This window comes from Chlamydotis macqueenii, chromosome 11 (assembly GCF_036417535.1).
Source record: "Chlamydotis macqueenii isolate bChlMac1 chromosome 11, bChlMac1.mat, whole genome shotgun sequence".
Taxonomy (NCBI): Eukaryota; Metazoa; Chordata; class Aves; order Otidiformes; family Otididae; genus Chlamydotis; species Chlamydotis macqueenii.
The window spans coordinates 4449265-4473158 of NC_141566.1; the positions used below are offsets into that span (position 1 = coordinate 4449265).

The 23894-nt window shown below is 47.5% G+C and overlaps 1 protein-coding gene across 1 annotated transcript in view; it reads left to right on the plus strand.

Moving 5' to 3' along the window:
- Positions 1 to 17668, plus strand: part of PSMD10 (proteasome 26S subunit, non-ATPase 10) — a 46358-nt gene extending 28690 nt beyond the window's left edge. The window contains exon 7 of the transcript XR_015259628.1: positions 16045 to 17668. The gene's annotated coding sequence lies outside the window, so the exon portion shown is untranslated. The remainder of the gene's footprint in view (positions 1 to 16044) is intronic.
- The last annotated feature ends 6226 nt before the right edge of the window (positions 17669 to 23894 follow it).

The window sequence follows — 23894 nt, forward strand, 5'->3', positions numbered from 1 at the left end:
TGTCAGCACTTCACACAGCATTCCCACTGGGTGGGCAGTGCTTGTGTTTTAGTGATAGGGAGGACAAGTCTTGGAACAGTTAATTGTCTCATCCAAGGATGCAAAGGTGACCTAGAATCCAAAAAGGAATATGTACTTTGAAAGACTGAAAATCAAATTCAGGTTTCTTCCAAAACGTGAAAAATGTTTAGATTCACCTTAACTAAAGAAGCATGGAGGGATCCCAGATGCGCAAGGGAAGTCCTCACTGGCTTTGCCCAGGTCAGCCAAAAATGGGAGCTGCTGCTGTTTTCCAGTCCTTTAGCTATGGATGAGCACAAACGATCTGACCGTGAGCACAACCTGCAGACCCATTTCAGTGATCGCCTGTGGCAGCTCCATAATACCCAGCAGACTCTGATGAGTAGCTCACAGAGCATTGACCCTTTGCAAAAGACAGCAATTTTCAAGAAGACGCAAAAAACGTTGCCACCCCACACTGCAGGTCAGCACACACCTGCGTGATCCTGTGTCTTTCCCACAATATCAGTGTGTCCTCTAATTCCCTCTCATTTATCAACACCGAAGTCCTTTCTCTGGCACGTAAGGTACCCTCAGCTAATATATGTTTTCTCCCTGTTGTATTCATTTTTTGTGAATTAAGTCTCTGAAAGATGACAGAACTCCATTCCTGGAGGGTGAAATGCTCAATTTGACCTGAGAACAGGAGCCAATAACACAGCTTCTGCGCTAATATGTGCCTGCTTAAGCTTGGGATGCAGGGCTGAGATTCCCAATTACGGAGCGGGTATATCTCGTTGCAAATTATTACAGCCATCAATCCTGTTTTACAGAGGATACTGAACACCAGTAGCCTTTACTTTTGACTATTACCAGCCTGGGGCTCATTTCACACCGTCAAACCAGAAGCGTGTACCCTAACGCTAATCTCCCAAGCCATCCAGGGTTATTCTCCTGTGAAGGTAATAGATGGTACCTGTCAGCTGCTGGTTTTGCTTCTAGCTCGTTGCTACTACAGCAGCACTGTCCACTCAAACGTCACCTTCGGAAAAGAACCGAGCACAGGAAGCAAAATCTGGTTTGCTCTGATGACGGTTAAGGTTAAGTTACAGTGGGATGACCAAGAAGCTCTCGCTTACACTGCGGGCCGTCAGCTAAGAGGAGTGAACAGCCCAGCATGCAGCAGCGGCAGCAGTGGCTTTGCCATGGGTGGAGCAAAGGCTCTTATCTGGAGATAAAATGGAAGGTGCCAGTACCAGGAACTGTGTGTTAACAGACTTTGTGACTCAGATCTGTGTACACTGAAACGTATTCAGAAATGTTCCCTTCCAAGCAACTCCCTTGTATTCACTCTATAAATAGAAGTGTCAGTCATTAAAAAAATGAAGCCCAGAGGCACACCCAGAGCAAGGCAGCATCGCCCAGGCAAGCACCGCCGTGATACTCAGGGCTTGCTTCTGTTGTCCTCATACCCAATTTAAAAACTTCCTGTAGAATTCTGTATTTAACTTGACAAAGCTCAGCAGCACTTCAACCGCTTTGTCTTCCTGAAATAACGCTAAATATTTGATTTTTCAAAGGCACCAAACCCAGCATGACGTGATTTACGAAGCTCTCTAGTTCAGTGTTGCATCTGATTGCTGAGGATGAAGAGTGTAATTAGAGATGCAAACAAGTACAGTGAAAGAGCTGCTTTAAGCCTCTAAATCCATCATTAGGTTGACTTTCAGATGCACTTCACAGTTTGCTTGTTTGTTGCACAGCCTCATTTGTTGCCTAAAAAATATTTATAAGCTTTTGCTGGAGTGTTTGCTGCCTAAAAGTTAATTCATGAGCTCGCTGTTATTTTCAAGCTCAGAGGGTGAAAGCCCGTAAAGGTACCAATAATATAAACTCTTCTGAGGAGAGCACCATGGCTTGTCACCTCAAAGTAACTTGATCAGAAGTATAGTTAATCCTCTGTATCCACTTCCATGCGCTTATTATCAAAAAAGCACAATCCCATTTCCTTGTAAAGGTGCTGGATTGGTCTTTCTATGTTGTCCCTTTTCTCACTCCAGAAAGAAGTACTTTTTCCTTTTCACCATTCAAAGGCAGGTTCCCCTAGAGCAAACCCTTTACCCAAAAGATAAAGCTGTCTGTTGGGTGCAGACAGGCATCACCCCAAAGCTGGCTGCGCTCTGCATCCTCACCAGCGTGCTAAGGAGTAACGCCTGAGGAGCACTTCCACTGTGTATGAATTTTTATTTTATACGTGAGCACTAGTCAGCTCAGGTTTATCTGCACTGTTCTCCTGGTCGGTGGCTGACATGATCCCTAGACTACCCTGTCATTTGAAGGTTCTCTGACTCCCCAAATCCTTCCCACCACAGCCTTGTGCTTCCCATTTCCCTGTTTCAGTACTGTCCCCACTGGCATTTCCAGCACAACCCTGTGATTTCTGTCCCACTCCTCAGAGACGCTGTGGGCTGTGCACGTCAGCTGGAGGCTGGAGGACTTCATGGGAAAGGAAAAGGACTGAACTCCTTCCCCAGCACGATGTCCCGTGGACCCATCCCTGTCATGTAACTCATCCCAGACACCAAGGCTGCCTTCATCACTGGAATTGCTTTGCTGATAACTTCACGATGGCTCGTTTTGCTTATGGCAGGGGTTACCGTAAAATTACACACAACTCTCCAGAGAAGGCTGCGTTGGCACCATTACTTGGTGGCCTCAGCCGTCTGCAGAGGAACACTTGTAAAGAGCCCTTTGTGGAGATACACTCTGAAAGTTTTCAGGAAAAATCAGATGTACCCTTCCATCTTTCTTCTCTTCCCAACCAAGGAAAGGTGCGCATGTCAGCACCTGGATACATTTGTGGATCTGGCTCAGGCCTTTTGGGTTGATGGTAACACCCCTCCTGCCTTCCCTGCCTTCTGTCCTGAAAAAAAAGCATAAAAAAGCAGAGAAGCAGCTGCTCATGGTGCTGCCCCAGATCTCCTGGGGATGCCAGTGTAGCATCCACGGGACCCGGAACTGCGCTGCCTGCGATTGTGCTGGACTCGGGTGATGGGAGTGCGGAGAGAGTTCTGTTGCAGAAGCAGAGCGATGGTTGTGCAGCAGTTGTGGTGTCGGTATAAATGGTGAGTTTTTCCCCCTCGTTTGGCAGGTGAGCTGTGCACCACGAGTGCCCTGACTGACGCAGGCTGAAGATTGACTTTCTAACAAGAAGTGCCGCCTTCAAATGATGCGTTTACGTGGCTCAGGTGTCAGAACCAAAGCAAGCTCTCTGCTCCGTGAGAAATCACGGAAAAATGATTCCATATTTGTAGAATTGCTGTCCCCTTGAATGTGCATTGGCTGCAAAACCTTTTCACTGCGTACGATTAACTCCCGCTGTTATTTCTTTTTTTTCCCCTTGTTCTTTTACATGTAGTTTCAAAATTGAAGCTAATAAAGCAAAACAAAACGGAAAATTCACAGCGGGGATCTGGGGATTAAACTGTCTACCAACCTTGTCGGAAGGAAAGGTCTTTTTTCTAATGATCATTTGCATTTTCATAGGTTAACGATTTCTGAACTGTTCAGTGATATCATGCTTTGAGTTTGGCAGCATTTGTTGTACTTGTCTAAAGTGAAAAATGCTTTCAGCTTAGGAGTGCATATAGCTGTATAATTTATATGGTGCCTCCTTCCCTTAACAGGTAGGATAATGTAATTTTAGGATTGCTGTGCCAAATTTAAACCTGGCATAAAAATCATGCAATTGCACTGAGCTCTGTGGTTTCCACCTGCTTCTGCCATCTCTGAAATGGAGGGCTTAGGTGGATAGATGTTGTAACAATGTTAGTGTTTGGTGCTTTTCAAACAGACCAAATGAATACAAGGCAATCTCATTCTTTATTTTTTAAAATAGCTAGTTTTTATTTCTCACTCTTTGGAGGGAATACTTGGACACAGAGACCTCAGCCGCTCCCTACTTGGAGTAGGAATTGCTGAAATCTCTTTGCTTTTGGCATGCTCCAGTTTAGGAAAGAGCCTAAAGCAGCCTCTGGTGTCTGGGGATTGCTTTGCCTGTCCGAGTTTCACCTGGTGCTGATAATCCTTGTCATTTTACTTCTCATAACTGGCAGCTGGAGGGAACTGGACTCTCCAGGAGAAGCTGGTCTGTGTCCAGGCTCTGCAATGCGCTGCCCTCTGAAGGAGCCTGAATTCAGTGAGACTGCCTGGCATTTTTCTTGGGGAGGTGGAATAATAGTTGTATATGCCATTAATTATTAATTAATGGTTGTGTAGCTCACTTTCTCTCAGCTGCTCTTCTCCCAGCGTGCATGCCGTGGGGTCCCCGGTGGCGGCTGGAGCCGGCACCCGGCTTCCCACCGCTGCTCCGGCACCGGCTCCTCGAGGTGGGATGTCATAGGGTGTTTTCCCTGGGAGACTCCGGATTCCCCGAAGCCAGGCGGTGCTTTGCAAATGCTGCAGTCCGTTCAGGTGAGCACGCCAATGCCAGGTGAACTCAGGGCGACTGCTTGCTTAGTGCCTGGTTTTGAAGAGACTTTTCCTTTTGATTCCCAGGAGCTTCCTACTGGGAGCAGGTTCCTTTAGTTGGTTTTAATTCTCAGGAAGAATTATACGATGCTTCCTATCCTGTTTGGTTAATAATCTCATTAGAGTTGTCTTAATTATTTTAATTACACCAAGTATGATTGTGCAATGGTGTGATGTGATGTTGTCGAGCAGAGGATCAGCTAACCTGAGTAAAAAACAGTGCGGAAAACCGGCAGAGATAAACCTAAGCACTTTTTTTTTTTTTTTTGTCATGCCTTTGATTTGCTTGTGGCAGGCAACCAAAGTTATTCATCAACCGATCGGGACTCAGATCCTGTAGCCCGGCAGCTTTGTTACACGCCCTGAATTAGCAGCTGGAATTCTTTGGAAGCACTTGTTATCCTTCGGTGATCAAGCAGGCAGTGGGTTGGCAAACTGAAGGGAAGTAATGGAAAACGAAACTGTCAGCGGCCCGTACATCATGGGAGCAGCTCGGAAGGCAACCGCTCAGATTACTTCATCTGAAAAACACATGAATCTTAATTGCGTAGGGTGTAGCCTTTGAAGAACAACCATCTAATCCAGTTGTACACAGCAATTTGATTCAAATGAGCTAATAAAAGCAGTGGGAGAGCCTGGCCTGGCGCAGTTACGTCCCTGTCACGCCTTCACTGGCGGCAGCGGGGTTTCGCAGCTGTGCAGAAATGTCCCATTGGTGGAGAGCCCGCTGAGCCGTGGCTGGTAGCTGTGGCACACTGCACCCCAGCCCTTGCCCCGCAGCCCGGCTCTCCCTCGGGCAAGGAGCGTGCTTGGCTCGTGCTGCCTATGGCCAGGCGGCATCCCGCACGTTTCCTGCGTGCGGCCGCGTCCTTGCTCCCACGTCGTGGCTGGCTTCGCCCGAGCACAGCCCAGGGCACCGTGCGGTGCCGACCCAGGAGGCTCCGTGCCCGTGGGCACCTGGGGTGCTGCACACCTGGGCTGGGCTCCTCCTCGCCTGTGCGGCTGCAGAGCGCTCGACTCGCTGAAACAATCTTGATTTATAATCTACTCTGTAATTCCCAGGCTCTCAGAAGGAAAAAGCAAAAAGCTGCAGGCTTGTACAGGCATCTCCAAAGAATCAAATTGCTTTGTGAAATTATCAGAAGTGTAGTGAGGCTCTTCATGCTCTTTTCCTCCCCAAACAGTGAGTGTTGCTTCTGTGCCAGAGATGATGTAAAACTCCTCCTGGGTGGCCTTTTCCATGATGTTCAGTAAGTAAAGTGAAATGTTCTTGGAGCCTGTATGAAATGCTGAAAAGCTTCCAATTCTATAAGCAGACAGCCCCTAGAAGGAAATAATGGCTTAAAATCTGGTGCAAGGACTTATTTCTTGGCACCACTGATGTGACTGGTATTGAATTAGCAATTAGCTTTTTGTTCTGCCCCTTTTCGTTCTGCAGGTTAATGCCGTATGTCCAGCCAGGACCGTTCCACTCAGCATCCGTCACGGTCGCTGTCTTTGCATCTCTAGAAAAAGCTGTTTTCAGTTCACTCTGATTTTGGGAGTCAGGTCACACCGCAGCTGACAACTGACCCGTAGCAGATGGATTAGAGCAGTTGTACATTGCTAACAGTAATTACGTGTAATTAAAATGCCTTCCTGGGACAGCATAACCCTGACCTTGCAAACGATCATTTTGCAGGCTTGATTTTAGTCCCGAGGTGTCAGGGAGACCGCTGCAGCGTTGAAGGCAGGCACGTGCGTGTGGCTGTGGGAGCAGGGCTGAGGACTGAGGGAGAGGAGGACGCCGCAGAGCACGCGTGCTGTAGAAAGCTGCTTTTTGGCCTCTGTGTTTCGTCAGGACAATATGTTGCGTAGGGGAGACATTGACCTAAGGTGCACCAGGATTGTGAAGTTTGTCATGAACCGTGTCTTCGTTAATGGTTTTCCCTAAATCCCCAGCTCTGGGCGTCGTGGTGAATAATGACTGAAAGGTCAGTTTATGTTTGCTTTTTCTTTAAGGAAAAGTTTTTTCTGCCTTTTGGTTGCATGGAAAAATCTTAAAATAGTTCCAAATATACTCTAAAAGAGCAAACTCAGATACAACATACAAAATTTTTATTTTTTAAAGTATTTTTAAAAATATTTTCATTATTTTAATGATCCTGTTCATGGTTTTTGACTCTTTGGAGTGGCTCCACTGAAGCACACAGCTACCATGAGTATGTCATCATATGGCTTTAGAAAGGGTGAAAAACCATTAGCAGCTTCTTGCAGTTTGGACTTCAAAGCCAACCAGGACAATGCCTCTTCCTGATTGTTCTGCTTCAACATTGTATTAACAACAATAATAATAACAGAAATATAGTTGAAAATTAGTTGATAGTTTCTAGAAAGAAATTTATTGGAATAATATAATCTCTCTTGCAGTTGAAATGCCATTCATAGGCTGCTTGCATTTTTGCAAATGTCTCCTTTCTTAGAACACAAACTGAACAAAGGGATGAACATAAATGGTGTGGGAGTTCATCACAAGGGCTGGCTCTCGACGATTAAAAAGGACTTGTTTAATTGTGATTGAGCATAAAGCCACGTGACATCTTTTATACGCCTTAAAGGTGTTATCCCTCGTTGTAGCAGCTTAATTTCCACTTCCAAAAAACATGCAGCAAATATTTCCTGTTTCCTTAGAAAATGCTGGTTTTGTAGTCACATTCCTGTAAGCAAACTCATTTTGTGGAATAGTCCCTCAAGGCAAATACAGCAAAAGCAATACTTCCTCTAGGCAAATATCAGCATAATGCATGTAGGCTTTTAAAAAAAAATATTTTAATAATATAAAATTCTGTCAAAGTCCTGTTTTATTCCATGAATATTAATAAACAGCCTATTTTGATAGCTTTTTTTTTTCAGTACAAAAGCTTTGTGTACGTTAGTGGTGTAAAACCTCGTTGCGCCCGTTTGAGACGGGAATCCTCGCAGGGAAGCGTCTCAGCCTGGCTTGGTTGGGTGAAGGGAGCAAGGGAACCTGTTCTGTTGTAAGGCGACAGGGAAAAAAGTACTCCTGATTTTTTGTAATGAGAAATCATCTTCAAACTAATGTGCCTTTTTGAAAAAAAAATAATTATGAAGAAATGGCCGAAGTGAGAGACTGGACGAAAGCTTGTATACTGGTGAAGAAGCCATCTGGAGAGTATCAGCTTTCACAACATAGGAAGTCTGCGCTCATTTCTGGGGAAGTTAGTCCTTGGGACGTCATCTGAGTTCATACTGGGAATGATGCACAGAGGCAGCTGAGATTTTGAACTTTGCCTGCAGTACGCTGCGCGCTGTGCAGCACTGGTGATAAACATCATCTGTGGGGATGTGCCACCGTGCGTAACTCTGTCCTTCACTTTTATTCACTGGAGTTTATTCGCTTGCAGGCTAATGTAACAGCAGATATTCTCATTCAGTGGAGAAACATCTACTCCTTTTTTTTTTTTGTATCTTGGAAACTGCTTCACCTTTGTGTTATCTTTTCTTGTGTGGGACCACCCTGCAGTGTAGCCTTTACATAGGACACCCTGTCAGAACCAAAGAGAAATCCAGTTTTAAAATGTGATTTGGACTGCAAGAGGGCAGCAAACTCACTAATATATCAAATAAACCTCTATATGAAAGAAGATTTATTGTTTGCTTGTTTTTAAAGGCATGCCAGGATGTGTTCCCAACAGCAGAGACTCTATTGTTTCCTCTTACAGCACAGGGCATTTTTAAAGCCAGTTAGCAACAAACACGTATCTCTGATGGCTTCCTGCTGATGCAAGGGGAGCATGCAGCGCATCCAGAGGGCAGGGATGGGACAGTGTGTGGAAGGGATCTCAGGAAATGTCACTTTAACCATCAACAGCACATTTCTGTCTGAAAACGGTAAACCTTTGCTGGTTGCCTCTCTTTGAGAAGTCACCTTCTGCTCCATGTTGCCTTCTGCTGTGACCTGGGTCACTGCATGTCTTGGAAGCCAGAGAACAGATTTCTCCAGATGCTTTTTGCCATGGGCACCGAATGTCTAGCCTAAATCCTGAGTTCAGCACAGCAAACCTGGAGCGACAGCGGTGGTGAGAGCAGCTGCATAGCATTTCCTTTTCTATGGTGGTTGCACTCTCTTGTAGCACTGCACTCAACCTAAACACATATGGCCACAAATATATGTATTGCAACCAGAGCAGTATCCATCAGGTTAGAATCAATGCTGGTTTATCTCGTGCACATGTAGACTCTCACCTGTTTGCTCTACCAACACTGATCAGTATCAGTCTTGACATACGATTGGAGATCTCAGGCTTGTTGGTCTGTTTTCCAGATGGATTTTCCTTGTGCCCACCAGGTTTTGACAGGTTACTTGGCTTTCTGGACACTGGAATGAAATAAGGCTTTAAAACCCACCGGTGGTCTCAAAGGAGTCTGGTTTGGGACCAGAATCCACTCCTCTCATGTTGAAGCAGGACTCCCTGGCCACGTTGTCTCATTTCCTTACTTAGTCAGTGAAAGGAGATGAGGCAGCTCAGGAGGGAGGTCCACACTCTTCCTCGCCTGTGGCAGGATGGGGTGATTCATCCCTACAGGTAAACCCCACCTCTAGTAACCAGCTCTTCTCACTGCAGGTACGAGTCTGGACCTTGCCCCAGGAACGGAGTGCAGACTCCAGCACCTCCTGTCACTCCAGCCATGGGTGGCTGTGTGGCTTTGCCATCCCACTCTGTCACGGGTAGCCGGGATGAACGTAGCCCTGGGAACACTGTTGGCTTTGCTGTAAGCAATTAGGAACATCTTTCCCAGGACTTGGGCCACAGGATTTGTAAGCCTCTCAGAAAGTTCTCTGAAACATGAGCCAAATTCTCTTTTAAAACTGTTATTTTTTTTTAATCTTACAATGCTAGCAGTGCTGAACAAGATAGTATCAAAAATCTTTTGCAGTTCTCACTGCCAGCCAGTACAGATTTATACCTTACAGTGGAAAGGACACAGAGCCTCAGTTTTCAATTAAAACATCTCAGCTTTTCATCAGTAAAAATTGAGGTCCACAGTGCCAAATAAAATAAGGCCAGGTTCTGAGCTGGTTTAAATTGGATGAGCTCCAGGTAGCTTCAATTGACCTGCACTGAATTTTACTTACTGGATTTTGGCTGTTAGGTGACTTTCCTTCTCTAACCAAGTAAGACATAGAGCAGGCTTGCAAAGGATGTGTCTGAAGAGGCGCATTGCTGTTCCGCACCTGTTTTGTCCTAGAGTCACAGTTCCTGCAGACGCAAGTAGGATCCTGCTCATACACAGATTTATCGGTTTTTTTTTCCCTCCTTTGGAGTCTGCATTTACATTTATGGGTTGCTGGTGGAGCATTTGCACTAATGGGCAGGGGATTTTTATCTGTTTCTTTATTCTGGCATGCTGTAAACTAAAATTTGAACACCCAGTAAACAAAACTGAGAGGCAGTTTGTTCCCAGTATAATATTTTTGTGACAAGACAGTGGGAAGTAAATGGCATCTACAAGTACTGTGTTCTTCTCTTGGTGCTCCCAGTCATTTTAGCACTGCATTTGTGTAGCTGGGGAGGAAAGTTACAGAGACCCATTGGGGTAGCAAAAATTTGAGTGAAAACCCCCAACGAAATAGTTGCTGGTGATTTTATCATGCTTCCACATTTAGGTTCCTCTAACACTGAGCCGAATCATGAAGAAACGCCGAGAGCATTTATCCCACTGCTATATATTTTTCAGCTATCTTTTGGCAGCCTCTTGAAAGTCACAGCTAAAAATACTGAAAACACTCTGGGCTTAATGGGATTTGAGTTAAGAAAAAGGATGGCATAGGAAGAAAAAGACTGAGAACAACGAGCTGTGCTATGGCTGTGCTTTACTGAGGTCCCGACGTAGGCAAGGCAACAAAAGGACTGTGCAGACAAGTTAAGGTGCACCTGATCTAAAGAGGAGTCATCCACTGTACTCTGAAAAGTTGTGGTTTTGAGGGACTTTTCTCCCTTACTGGAATACGAATTAAGAAATCTGTGTCGCTTCAACAAGGACACAAGGGGACAAAGCTCCCCCAGATCCCTGGCAGAGCAGTCACTCCTAAAGGTTATTGCAGAAGCACTGGTGTCTTGAGGCAAGCCCAGGGCTGTTTGAGAACCTACTGGAGGCTTAAACATCCCCAAGTCCCCCCTTCTCCCAGCTTTCCCCTCTGGGCTGGGTGCCCCAGGGCAGTGGGGGGGATCCTCGATCAGACCCACAGAGCCAGAGACACTGGCCCAGCTGAAGGATGTCCGGTCTGCTTTCCCAGGGACAGAGGTTTATGCGCTTGGGCAGTTTTGTCCTTAATACAAATCATCAGGGCTGCACATGGGCCTTAAGCAAAGTGCCAGCTGATCTCAGAGATGCTCCGTAAGGGCAGGCAGCAGTCAGCATCTCCCAGACGCAGAACACCTCCCAGGATTTTAAGCTTAATAGCCCAAACCTAAGACTTGAATCAGCGGTTCATTTTAGGATACAGATCGTAAAAGCTTAAATAGAGATCAGCAAGTAAATCCAATTTTTTTCCCACCTCTGCCTACTATTTTAGTGTTTTACGTGGCTTCTACCAGTCATTCTTCTGAAGACATTAAAAGACTGAAAGTTGGGAAAAGCATAGGAGTAGCTGGCTGCGGTAATAAAATGCATGTCTTCAGTGGTTTGACAGGCTGTTGTAAACTTGTCCCCACGTGACTCTGTTTTCTCACTTCCAAGTCACATTTTTCTCTATCCCTGAACAGGACTGGCCAGAAATAAAACTATTACTAAGCTGTTGTTCCTTCCTCCACTCGATGCAGAAGCATTGACTCTCCAGCGCCCAGAATTCAAACTCATAGCGATGTTTGGACGCTTCGTACGTCTGTCACTTCTGAAGTTTGCTGCATGCTGTAGGGTTGTTACTTTACACCAGTTGTTAGGCACAGGCTATGATGGGCTGAGTTTAAGGTACCTGGACACAAATGTGAAAGCGCAGGCTGTAAATCCAAGCAATATTTGTACCTATTGAGTCTTTATACCAAAATTCTTCCTGCGGATGCAGAATCCAGTTCGCGCTGATTAATTTGATGCTGAAACTCCAAAATGGGGTAATAACTCTTACTGATCTCAGCAGGCTTTAGCATTATTACCCATTGACTGGAGCTGAGATAGTTAAAGTAAATTCTGTGGCACTACATGAAGTTAACGGTGGGATCAGGAGTAAGACTCTGGCTTTTTGCGTTCAAAGCCAGTGCTCCATTTTATAGCCTAAAGAGTAAGCCAGGGAGGTGACGGCCATGGGCAGGGCTGTCTCTGTTTCCTCAGTCCGCGGTTTACCCCAGCTGGAGGAAGTACGCAGCTGGCACTAAACTTATCTCAGCTAATTGAGATCATTAGGGTGATTATGGTTTACTGCAGCTGGAAATCAGCACTTACAGTGGGAAAGCAGATACTCCAATGCAAATATTCCCATGTCCTGAGCTCTTAATGTCCCTCTTTTTTTTAAAAAAAAAAAAACCACAACAACTTTAATCCCATTGTGTGGAGGCTCAGGCTGGCGGAGGCGTTCGAGGGTTGCCAGGAGCGCGCAGCGCAGGGCAGACCGACGGGTTTTGTCTTAGAGCTGGAACTAAAACTGAACTGCCTTCAAATCCTAACTTGTAGCTGAATTTTTGCGGGGTCAGGTTTGAACAGGGGCTTGGGAGGGGCTGCTCTTTGTTATCTGCCCAAGTTGAAGACTGGAACACCCCCCAGTCCCCGCTACCCTGCCTGAACCCCCTCCCACCCCTGCCGTCCCCAGCTCCTGCTCTCCCCGCTCCGATCTCCGCGCCGGGTTTTCCGCGGTGCCGCCGCCCGGCATGGGCATGGCTCCGCCCCCGGACCCGCCCCCGAGGGGATAGCCCCGCCCCAGAGGAGGATAGCCCCGCCCCCGAGGGATAGCCCCGCCCAGCGCCGCTGAGGGCAGGTAAGGGCCGCCGGGGGCTCTGTCCTTCCCGGGTCCCGTCCCGGCGTCTGCCGGGGGCGGGAGCGCAGTCCCCGGGGCCGTGCGCGGGCGCTCGGTGTCTCCCGGGTCCGGTCCGCGGGACGGGGGGCACCGGTATTTCCCGGCGGGGCGGCCCCGCGGACGGGTGCCTGCCGGCGGATCCGGGCAGGGAGAGCGTCGCGGTCGGATGGCGGCCGGTACCGCTCTCCTCCTTCCCGGGGAGCCGCAGCCCGAGCCACCCGTGCCCATGGCCGGAGCCTCCCCTCCGGGCGCGGGACCTTACCCCGGGCACGCTGGCCCCGCAGCAGTGGCGCGGGTGGGAGCGCCGGGTTTAGGAGCAGCGGGCACCCAAGGCGGGTGGGACCGGCCTCAACGCCTTGACGCTTGCGGAGCGGTGGTCGGGAACGTGGTGGCAGAAGCGAGCGTGCTGTGGCAGGAGATCTCCGCGTGAGGAAAGCAGCTGGCACATCTGGGACAGCAGCCCTGCAGCGTCGGCCAGGCCAGGGCACTGCCACGAGCGGGAGGTGGCCGGGCCCTTTGCTCCCCGTCAGGTTTAGGGGCTCGGGGCCGGCTGCACGGCCCTTCCTCGAGCCAGGGTGCTGTGCTCGTGAGCCCCGTCAGGGCTCCGGGCTGTTATCAACATAAAGATGTGTTTTATCTTGCTCTGGTGAATTGTGTTATCAAGGCCTTTTGCAATTAGCTGTAGATTGGCTTTGTGGCCGCTGCTTTAAGGCGCTGGCACAGGTTGCCCAGAGAAGCTGTGGATGCCCCATCCCTGGAAGCATTCAAGGCCAGGTTGGACGGGGCTTTGAGCGACCTGGTCTGGTGGAAGGTGTCCCTGCCCAGGGCAGGGGGGTTGGAACCAGATGAGCTTTAAGGTCCCTTCCAACCCAAACCATTCTATGGTTCTATTAAAAAATAAGTTTGTGAGGTGGCTGCTGGTTTTCAGAGGAAGGGTATCAGACCAAAGATGCAATTATGTTGTAGAGAAAATCTGACATGAAAAACCTTTGGAAAAAAAAAAAAAGAGGAAAATCCTACAAAACAAGGGGCACTTCTGATGCTTTATAGTGTACTTTTTGTTTATTGCTTCCCCACTTCATACTGTAAGTTACTTATGAAAATCTGGAACGTGAAGTGTCACTTGCCTGGGATCTCTCCTGCTGTTTTGTCTGTATTTCCATAGCCCCCCCCCCCATCCTGGTTTTATTTACTTCCTTATTCATGCTTCATTGTTGTAAATAGTTGGCATGGCAACAAGAGCAGCATTTATTAATTTCTGCTCCCTTTGCAGCCAGCGCTCTGGTGTGATCGATGCTGTTGTATAAGCTGCAGTAACCTGTGGCTGTTGCTGTTTGGTTTATTATGTCTGTCTTGTATTTCTTTGGCAATGACTATTTTCTAAGTAAAATAGTTTGCAATGGAGCTCATCCTCTCTCCAGCGATGTTCTAGACCATTCTGTGCCCTCTGCATCCCTGCACCCAGGGCACAGGGAATGATCTGGGTGATGATCTACTGTCCTGCCGCTCTGAAAACTTCTGTGAGGGCGTCAGCAGGCGAGGATGAGTTGGTTATGAGGGCTGCACCCTTCCCCTCCTCTCTCTCCCTCCCCATTCCACCTTTGGCAGAATATCTAAGAAGCTTCACATGGGGATCCAAGTTTCTGCTCTCCTCCACAATTCTGTAATTGAAGTGCAAACTTGGGGTTTTTTTCCTCCTGAACTCATAACTCACATCCCTTTAATGGGCCTCCACCGCTGGGAAAGAGGCAGCCCTTGCCACAGCGTGGCACGACCTGGACAGAGCGTTCATTGTGCGGCAGGCTCGCTTTGATTGCGTTTAAATCAATATTGTTATCTGCACTTCAGAGATGTAGAGGGGGAGAGAGAACAATGATAAATGTTGGCGACCAAGTTGAAAGGAGCGCGTAGCTGTGGTGGGGGCTGTCAACAGGCAGCAAAGCTGCACTAAGTGCCTGGTAGCGACTCTTGAATCAAAATCAAGTAACCCTCTGCAGTGTAAGGTGCATTTTATGTGACAGTATCATCATACAGTTATATCTGGGCAGAGTTACAGTTGCCACTGCTCGTATAAAAGCTCCAAATCTTATTTGGCTTAAGCACCTAGAAATAAACCGACGTTGTTCAACAGCACGGGTGAGCTTGTTATTTGTAACTGCAATGTCTGCCTTCCCCACCTCCCTGCAAGATTTGCAAAGTATTCCTGCCGCTGCACAGATGGAAGAAACACCTTGTCTGCACAAGAAAATGCTACCAGATGATCATCTGAAACTGATTTTATTTTTAGTGATTTAATTAAATTGGTGCAAGCTGTGTTTGGGTTTCTCAGTTGAGTTTACCTAAACTTTGTCTTGAGCTCAGCTCAGTCCATGTCCACATGCAGACTTGTGCTGGTTTAAGCCATGCCTGTAGTTAATTAACCTACTGTAACTTTCTCCTAGTGAGAAAACCTAATATGAGAACTGTGCCTTTGTGATGGAATGAGTGCGGCATCTGGTTTATTTAAGTAATTTATTTCCTTGTGAATTCAGACTGCCTAGCTCTGGTAGTGTTGGCGTCCTCACATCTGTGGGTGTTGTACAGCAACCCTTACCGGGGAGACTTAAATCACAGAATGGTTTGGGAAGGGACCTTCAAAGACCACCCTCCCTGCGAGGAGCCTCCCAACCAGATCAGGTCACTCAGAGCCCCGTCCAACCTGGCCTGGAATGTTTCCAGGGATGAAGCATTAAATACAAGATCTTTCTCCTAACTGTGAACGCTACAGGGGCTAGAGAGTGCAACTGTTTCGCGGTTACCCTCATTCCGTTTTTGACTTATTTTGGAATCATCCAGGCATGGCTGAAGCTTAAAAATAACCGTTGCCCAGAAGGAAGGATCCCTCCGTATGCAAAGTTTGCTCGCCAAACAGCACTGCTTTCCCGCGGGTTTTAGCACCACGCTCTGCCTTACGCCGTTGAGCTCAGCAGGCAAACAAGTACAGAAGAATCGGGCCCCCTATGTATTTTTGACTTCTGAGCTCCCACTGTGGTACAAAACCAGGGATTTTTTGGGTTGTGGATTTTTTTTTTTTTTCCAACAAAATGGCTTCTGATTCTGAGGGCTCCTAACCCACTCCAGACAGCCAGGCAGGTGTTGCAAGCTCAGTATTACTGGGGCGTAACAGGCAGGGTCAGGAAAGTGATTTATAACATGTCACCGCTGGAGGCAAATGTGGAGAAATTATGTTTGGAAGGAAGCAAAGTTGAGGTCAGAAAATATTTTTCAGGGTCAAAAATAAAAGCCAGAAGTTCTCCTGGGTGGTTGCTTTTTTTCTTCATCTTCCAGTCCTGCAGTTTCGTTGTTTGAACTCAGCCAAAACTTGCCTTCCATCTCCCTTTTTCGTATTCAAAATATCCCGGTTCTGAGGATGAGTGAGTGACACAGGGGACAGGGAGATAATTAGTCTAAATATGTAACCTTACCTGCCATGGTCTCGCTTCAAGCTGCTAATTTCTCACTTTTAGGTACCGTGTATTTATTTGTTGTTGACTTTTCAAGTATAACAGCTGAGAAGGTGCTTTTGGGAGTAACCTTCATACCACGTGGCATCTAAAGACACTGCTAGCAGGACGGCTGGGTTCTTCAAAGCTGATACAACATGACTTTTCTCCCTGGGCTGAGAGGGAAGCCTGGACACCAGGATATTTCTCCAACGGCAATGTCAGTGCGGCAGAAATGCAGCAGAACTTGCATGAGGAGCTCTGAACTGACTCACAGCTAAGCCGAAGTTACAAACTAATAAACTGGGAATTGCAAATTCTTTTAAAACTCAGTTTTTCTGAGGATGTAAGTGCAGATCTAGCACCTCACGCTAAAGCCCAGTGCCTCTCGCCTCCAAAACTCCGTGCCTGCGCTGGGGCTGGCCAGAGGCAGAGCAGGTCTGGCTGGGTGACAGACATAGCAAGGTCTCTGAAATACTGGCACCCCCCTTCGCAGCTGGGACACGGGCATCCTTGTTCAATGGGTATTGAGGAGCATTTCTCGGTGTCCCAGGCGGCCGCGCTTGTTTATTTGTGTTCTGGCAATCTGCAGAATTACAATGAACTACATCCTGCAAGATCTGCAAATAGTCCCCACCTATGAAATAAACAGAAGTCTCAAATATTTAAACTAAAGCGTTGGATTATCAGTTTATTACCAGTAAAAGGTCTTATCGACCTTAAGGAGTCTGAGTCACTTCTCCTCTGATGGGTTATTTTTTTTTTTTTGTGATGCTGGCTCTAGGAAATGATGATTAGGACTGAGAAACTCAGTCTTTTGTTTACCTTAGGTGGTAACCGTAGGATGGTTCATTTAATTAAAAATGGATAAAAGGAGGTAAATTGTGTGTAATGCTAATTCCACCCATGCAATTCCTTGCTAGAAGGAGACGGGGAGAGTTCAGTGTAGATGATTACTCATGGGACAGCTACATTGCATTGGGCAGAAATGCACGAGGGAGAAAAATCCTTATGCATCATTTTCTACAAAGGGAAACTGAAGCGTTAACGAAACCTCCTGTAATACTGTGGGTCTCACCTTCTTCGGAAGCAGCGGTGTTTCTGAGGCTGAGTGCAAATAAGCAGAGTTCACCCTCTTCTAATGTGGTCAGCGGAGCATTTCCTCAGTTATGCATTCCCCACATGCACTGAATAAGGGAGTTTACTCATTTTTTTTGGCTTAGCATTGTATTGTTTTTCTAAAATATTTTCTACTGACTGCTCTCAAGGGGCTGGGCTAGAGACCTTAGTGCTCTGATAAATTCCTGCAATTCTTATGTGCCTAAGAGCATCTCAGGGCCATTCTTGATCAATGGATGTCCTTCGCTAAAGCTGCCCAGGGGGAGGAGGAGGAGGAAACAGATTTTAATAAAACAGCTGAGATTCTCCATCATGCTGGACGTTATTGGAAAGTGTAATGTGAGGCAATGACTGAAACTGGGAGAAACCACCCAAGGCTGTGCTCACAATGAACCAAGCGGTATTTTTTTGTTCTGGGGTGCACATCAGGGTGAAGCACCATCGCTAGGGTCAGAGCTGCTGACTTCCAGCCTGCTCCTCGGCACCTGCCAAAGCTGCCCTCCGTGGTGGTGTTCGGTAGGCACTTCGTTATGTCTGAGGTGGGAATGGCACATCGTGTCACGTACAGCCCTTGGATAGAGAAAAATCTGTGTAAAGCCTGTGACTAGTTAGGCTTGAGTAATTTTGACATTTAGAGATGGGTGAGACTAAACCAGGCTGATACTGCCAAAATTTGGCCTTGACATTCTCTGTGTGATGGTAACAGATGCATTTATGTATGGACTGCTCTGGGAGACTACAGTTGCCTGCTTTGTTTGAAGTTATTCTTTATCTTATCAGCCGTCTCTCATCTGAAGGCCATTTCTATGTGACTTAGTTGCTTAGGAGTTTTTTTGGGTAGGAACAGTAGACCTCTGTTCTCTCCCTTCACTGGGACAAGTCAGCCAAAATATCATTGCAGACCATGCAGCCACAACATTTTTAGAGGAATAGCTTTTCAGAAGACAATTCTGTTAAATATATTCTCTGTTCTCCTAGCTCACAGCTGCTCTTGGTCTGCGAAGGACTAGACAGTTCATAACTACAAGTGGCCTGTTGCAAATTAAGAGAAAATGGTGCCCCTTGGAAGAGCTCTCGTCATGCTGTGGAGCTTCACTTCGCAGTGGCTAACCAAAAGGCAGGTATTTTGTATTTATTTCATGCCAGTGAGAGGGGAGATGTGAGCAGAGAGCGGGAGAAGGAGGTTTAGTGTTGTGACTGCGGACACGGGGAGAATATACCTGAGTGGAGATGTCTGCTCTTCAGCTGTGTACTTTTCCAGCGGGACAGCCCTCGGCTGCCTTCAGAGCACCGGAATTTCAGTGTGAAGGTTGCAAACTGACTGCGCTTGCTGTTATCCAGCAATTTGATACTTGAAGAGCAATGTTGGTAGGAAATATCATTTCTACCTCTGTTATTTCGCCTTGAGGGCTTATCTGTGTGTAAAAGGGAGCACTTGCAGCAGTCGAGTGGCCGCAGGTATAAGCGAGACTCACAGATCTGGCTCCCTTCTGCCGCAGCATCCCCATCGGCTTGCGGCTTCCCGGCCCAGGATTGCCGTTTCCCTTGGTGACTACAACTGGTACAGGCTGCAACCAACAGCAAACTCCTGTGCTGGGTAGAAACTGGGATTGCACCGCTCCCATTCTGGCTGCAGCCGCAGGGCAGGGAGACGCAGTCCAGCCCCCATGCAAAGGAGGTTTTGTGCTGGTTTCAGCCCATCCCTCGCAAAGAGGAAGACCATCCTATAGTTTGCTTTTTATTTCTTCTCTGCTGGCAAAGGAGGTCAATCAAATGTCATAGTATTGTGCCTGTAAGCATTATAGTGGCTGCCAGTGTTTTGCCTGTAAAATAGCGATGGCAATCCCTCTGCGTACTTCATGGTACTGACAGTAGAAGAAATGAGATGGGAGGAAGAGTGGGGCCGGACCCTCCAGCATGAGACGGGGAGAGGCACAAGGCTGATCACGGGCTCCGTACAGGTACGGCAGTTGTGGCTCTAAGTCTTTCTGATTCTCTTAGCTACAGCGTATATTGGGAGCTGCAGTACGGCTGTGGGTGCCAGGCGCACATCCATCATCCCTAATACAATGCTACTCTTGGTTTTGACCTGCCCTACAAGCGCTGTCTTGACTAATAAGGGTATTAGGAAGTGTCCACACATTGTAATGCAAAAGGAGGTTATTTCCTTACATCGTGACAGGATATGTGATAAAGAGGTATGGACAGAGGCAAGCAGCCTTTCCAGCTTGCTGCTATTTTCGTCTGGCCAGGAATAGCCTTGTGAGCTCAGTGTTATCTGTTCCGGATTTTGTTATGTTTTGGGTAGGGATGTTTTCATATCTTTATTACATGGACCTATGTGCAGCTCCAGGTCTCAAAGGGTGAGGTAGGTCTGGATGGTCCTACACTGACCTAGGCGATGAAATTGGGGTGTTAAATACCATCATCATTTGTGAGTCCTGACTACCAAATGGGCAGATTACAGTTCCTGAATTCCCCCTCTTTCTTTGCGTGCCGCGCACTGTCCAGGCAATGAAATGTGCTTGGCCTGTGGTGTATATTGTTAATCTGTGCACATCCCGGCCCTGAGGAAGGTGTGCAGCATTGGGAAGGAAAGGCGCAGGCTGAGAAATCGGAGCTGAGACTGGAGCGCCCTGCAGATGGTCTACAGATAATTCGTGTCTGTGGGCAGATGACAGCAAGAGCACTGAGCTGGTGCTGTGCATCTGAGCAGTTTGTGCTCGGGTTAGTTATGAAGAGCATTAACATAGTTCTGGTTTTGAGCTGGAGCTGAGTTAAACCTCCCAGAAATAAAAGGAAAATGCAGCACAAAGAAGGTGGCAGCCCCTTCAGCTCTACCTTTCCAAAAGGGGCTGTCTCATGCCTGCTAGGCTAAGCAAGCATTCAGTTTTCACCCGATAAAACTATTTGAAAGAGAGTTACTTAAAAAAACCAAACAGCTCCCCGAACAACACCCTTCTCCACTGTAATAAAAAGAAAAATCTTGAAGAGAGAGGATATATTAATTCAGACAAGAGGTCTGTAACATACTTTCTTTCATAAATAACTCTTACTGCTGCAGAAACCCTACATGAGATTAGTCAAACTATTTGTTTTGGAAAGCGCTCCAGAACTACACCTTCCTGAGCTTTTCCTTGAGGGCACGGCTGCATGCTCCTGACCTGCGCAGCCGGCAGGCTCCGAGTGAGAGGAGGCAGGACTGTCGGCACGGTTAATTCGGTTGAGTTTGATCACGTGTGTGGGGACACGCTGCAAAGCACCAGGGATCAAGGAAATGAGCGTCGTCCAGGCTGCAGGATGTCCGAACGCGCCTTCGCTCGGTGTGCCCCAACACAGGTACGCTGCCTGCAAGAGGATGTTGCGCTCTGCTGAAGGAAGGTTAGTGTTTGTTTGCTTCACTTTTAGGGATCGGATATTGGATTGGTGCTAGGGGAATGCATGTGACACCGCCGCTTGATGCTTTGCTGAAGGGAAAGGGGCAGTTTTAGACAGGTCACAAACTTCCATGTCTTGGCTGGTGTAAACGGGAATCTCCCCAGACCCGTGCTCGGCACCTGGCCTTTCTCTGGCTGTCAGCTCCAAAACATGTGGGGCTTCTGTACTCCTCGAGTGGCACTGCCCTTTGCAAGTGCACAGTCCAAGCAGCTGACAAAGGGAAGGTTTATTCCTTTTGTTAGTATCCCTCGTAGCTTTTCTGCAGGTGATCAGAGCTCTCTGCTCTCCCAGGGGTTGGCAGAGCCGTTAGCTGTCTGGCTTACACCGTCCCTCCTGGCGAAACCAGTCTCGCAGGTGAAGATACCAGGGGTTGCATGCGTTGAGAAAAGCCTTTTTGCACCTAAGTACTGCTAAGCAGTTCTGTAGTAAGCTAGGTGGGGGCAGAGAAGGGTGTGAGGACTGACTGAAGCTCCCTGAGTAACATCTGGAAGGAGCAAACAACAAACTTCCTTCCTCTGGAAGAGGAGGCACGGCTGTGGTGCAGGTCTGCAAATTGAGCAGCATGGAGTAGGTGACTGCAGAGTAACCCTCACCGGGGTTTCTAATGAAACGCTCGGGGATATCAAATGAAGCGTGCAAGTGGCAGGTCAAAACAAAGCAAGGACAGATATTCTTTAAGTTAAAGCGTAGTGAGGCTGTGGGGATTTGAGGATATTGCAAATGCTTAAAATTAATGTGAGTTCAGTGAGTAATTAGCAAAACCTGTGCAACGCAGAGACGTTGCTCCTCTTCGGTGAGTCCCTGCCCTGTACCTTGCAGGAGGCTGGAGCGCGGGACGGCTCACTGTACGCTCTCTGCCCTTGGTGAAGGTAAACTGCTGCCTTATAGCCTGGCTGTGTATGGCCTTTCCTGTATTTTTAAATTGGACCCTGAAAATCTGTTGGGAGGCAAGATGCTCAGATCCCAGTGTGCTGTTTTAACGGGACAGGCCCACGCTTGAGCTCTGGGTTTGACAAGCTGCACAGTGGCGTAACACGCTGTCACGGATCTTCTCCGGTCACCAGAGCACTTGCTGCTTCTTGGGGTGGCGGCCACAAGAAATCAAAAGCTATCACAGAAAGGGATGCAGCCAGTTATGCCACATGATAGATCATGCTTCTGCTTGTCACCACACCCAGCATTTGTCAACACGGCTGGGCGTGCGAGTCAATCTCTTTGTGGTGTTCTTCCCCAGAGAAGCAGTTAGAGGGAAGAAAATCCTTTGAACATCCAGTGTGCTCCTCTGCTCAGATTTATGATCTTCCCTGTAGCTCTGATAACCCATTTTGCCTATCTGCTTTGTTGTGACACGTGGTGGGACCCTGCGCTGGGACATTGTGGTGGGGCAGCGCCTGGGAGCAGCCCAAGTTTGCTCTGCACGGTGTGCATCAGTCTTTAAGTGGGCACTGCCAGTCTGGAGACAAACAATTTGCTCTTTCATGATTGTCCGTTCTGCTCCTGTTGCTTTTGTGTCCCTTCCCTGCTGTTTGCGGAGGTGGCGAGGCGAGGGCTGGGCGGGACACGAAGTGTGAGTCCCACGGGGTCCCGGCGTTCTTACAGATCTGTCGACTGAGGTCTTTGTACCGCACCGTCCCCGTGGTCTTCAAACTGTTTATTAACAAGGCTTTGAGAGGAAAGAGGATTATGTGCAATCTAACGAAGCAGATGAAAGCAGCGTGGTGCTGCCTAAGGAGTGTAACCGCGAGCTCTAGGATTAAGCAATCTGGGGGAGCGGGCGATGGCTGGGTACGGTGCGGTGTGCCTACCTGATAACATCCTGTACATGTCAGTTGATTTTTATCCTTAATCTGTCGCGCTTGCAGGCCCAGGTAAACAAATAACACACTCTCCCTTCTCGCCGTGTACCCGAGTGGTTAGCGGTGGGCTTCTCCTGTTTTAAGCCTCCGCGCCGTTCAAGACGGGAGTGCACGGTGCGCCCATCAGAACCTCGAGTGGCAGCGGGGACGGCCCTGTGGCCGTGGCGCGTACGGAGATCGTTTCCTCAGCCCCGTTGGCTCCTGCAGGCCTGGGTGTCCAGCCTGGCAGCTCCTGAGGCTGCCACAAAGCCTCCGGGTAGAGCGGTCTGCTGGACCAGCTCACTTTCCCGCAGCCAGTGCGTTAAGTGGTTTGATTTTTAACTATTTAAAACAAAAGAAGGAGTTGGCTGTTTGGTTTCTGTTAACCTTTTCTTTCTAATGTTAGTATTCCAGTAAGATAAAACATTCTAAGGGGGAAAAAAAGCTATTCACAAAGAAGCAGTCTTTATTCTTTTTCTAATTGACTGCCATCCTGATGAATAAATATGAGTCTTTGCTGAAAATGTTTTCCGAAGCACTTTCAGCCCACACATCATGGGTTTGTTAAAAATAAATAAAAGTTCTAGAGCAGCAAATACTGTGAAAACTGTGTCCCTAGATACTTCTTTTAAAAATAAAATGTGTCCCAGAAATTACTGTAAATGTCTTTTCTAGAAGTAGGACTGTGCCTGAGAGCCAGAGAGAGTGGATGGTGGGAAAGAAGCATGGAGGTGCCATGCCGAGCTGGATGAAACACAAGTTTAAAGAGTAGAGATTCCTCAGGGCTTTGTATTACTGTTTCTGTTTTAACTATTTAGAGTGGTATCGGTAGTTTCTCAGATGATAAAAGCTGGAATTGTAGTGTGACAAGTACAACCATACTTGTCTCGAGAAATCTGAAGTGTTGTTTCCTTCCTTCAAAAAAATATTTTCAAATAATTACAGAGTTTTTATGGCAATACCCATTCCTTTTAGAAGCCTTTTTTTTTTTATGGTGTTCTGTGATATTTCTTTGTAAGTGTTAAGGTCAGATCCTATTCTTTCTTCTAACATGTTGCTACACCGTTATAAAAAAGGCAAACATTTGGGAATGTATCATCCATAAAACAGTGTAAGTCTGTGAGATGATGTCAAAAGAGCAATTTCAGCTGAAGTATTTGTGCTCGACTTTGGAGATGCCAATTTGGATATGCCTGTGGAGACAGTCTGAAGAAGAGTGGTGAGAATGATGAAGACCCCAGCTCTGAGGAACGTGAAGGAGCTGGGGTTGGTCAATGTGGAGGCTGAAGATAGGATGGGCTGGCATCTACCAGGGAGGTCTGGGGTAGGCGATAGGAAGAAGTTGCGTGCTGCCAGTTAGCTGAGTGCTGAAATGGGTTGCCCCGGGAGGGCTGCGGTTGCCATCCTCCAAGGGGCAGACTGGACAGACAGAGGGTAGGGGTGATACAGACCTTGAGGTTAGGGAACGGGCCTGACAGCCTT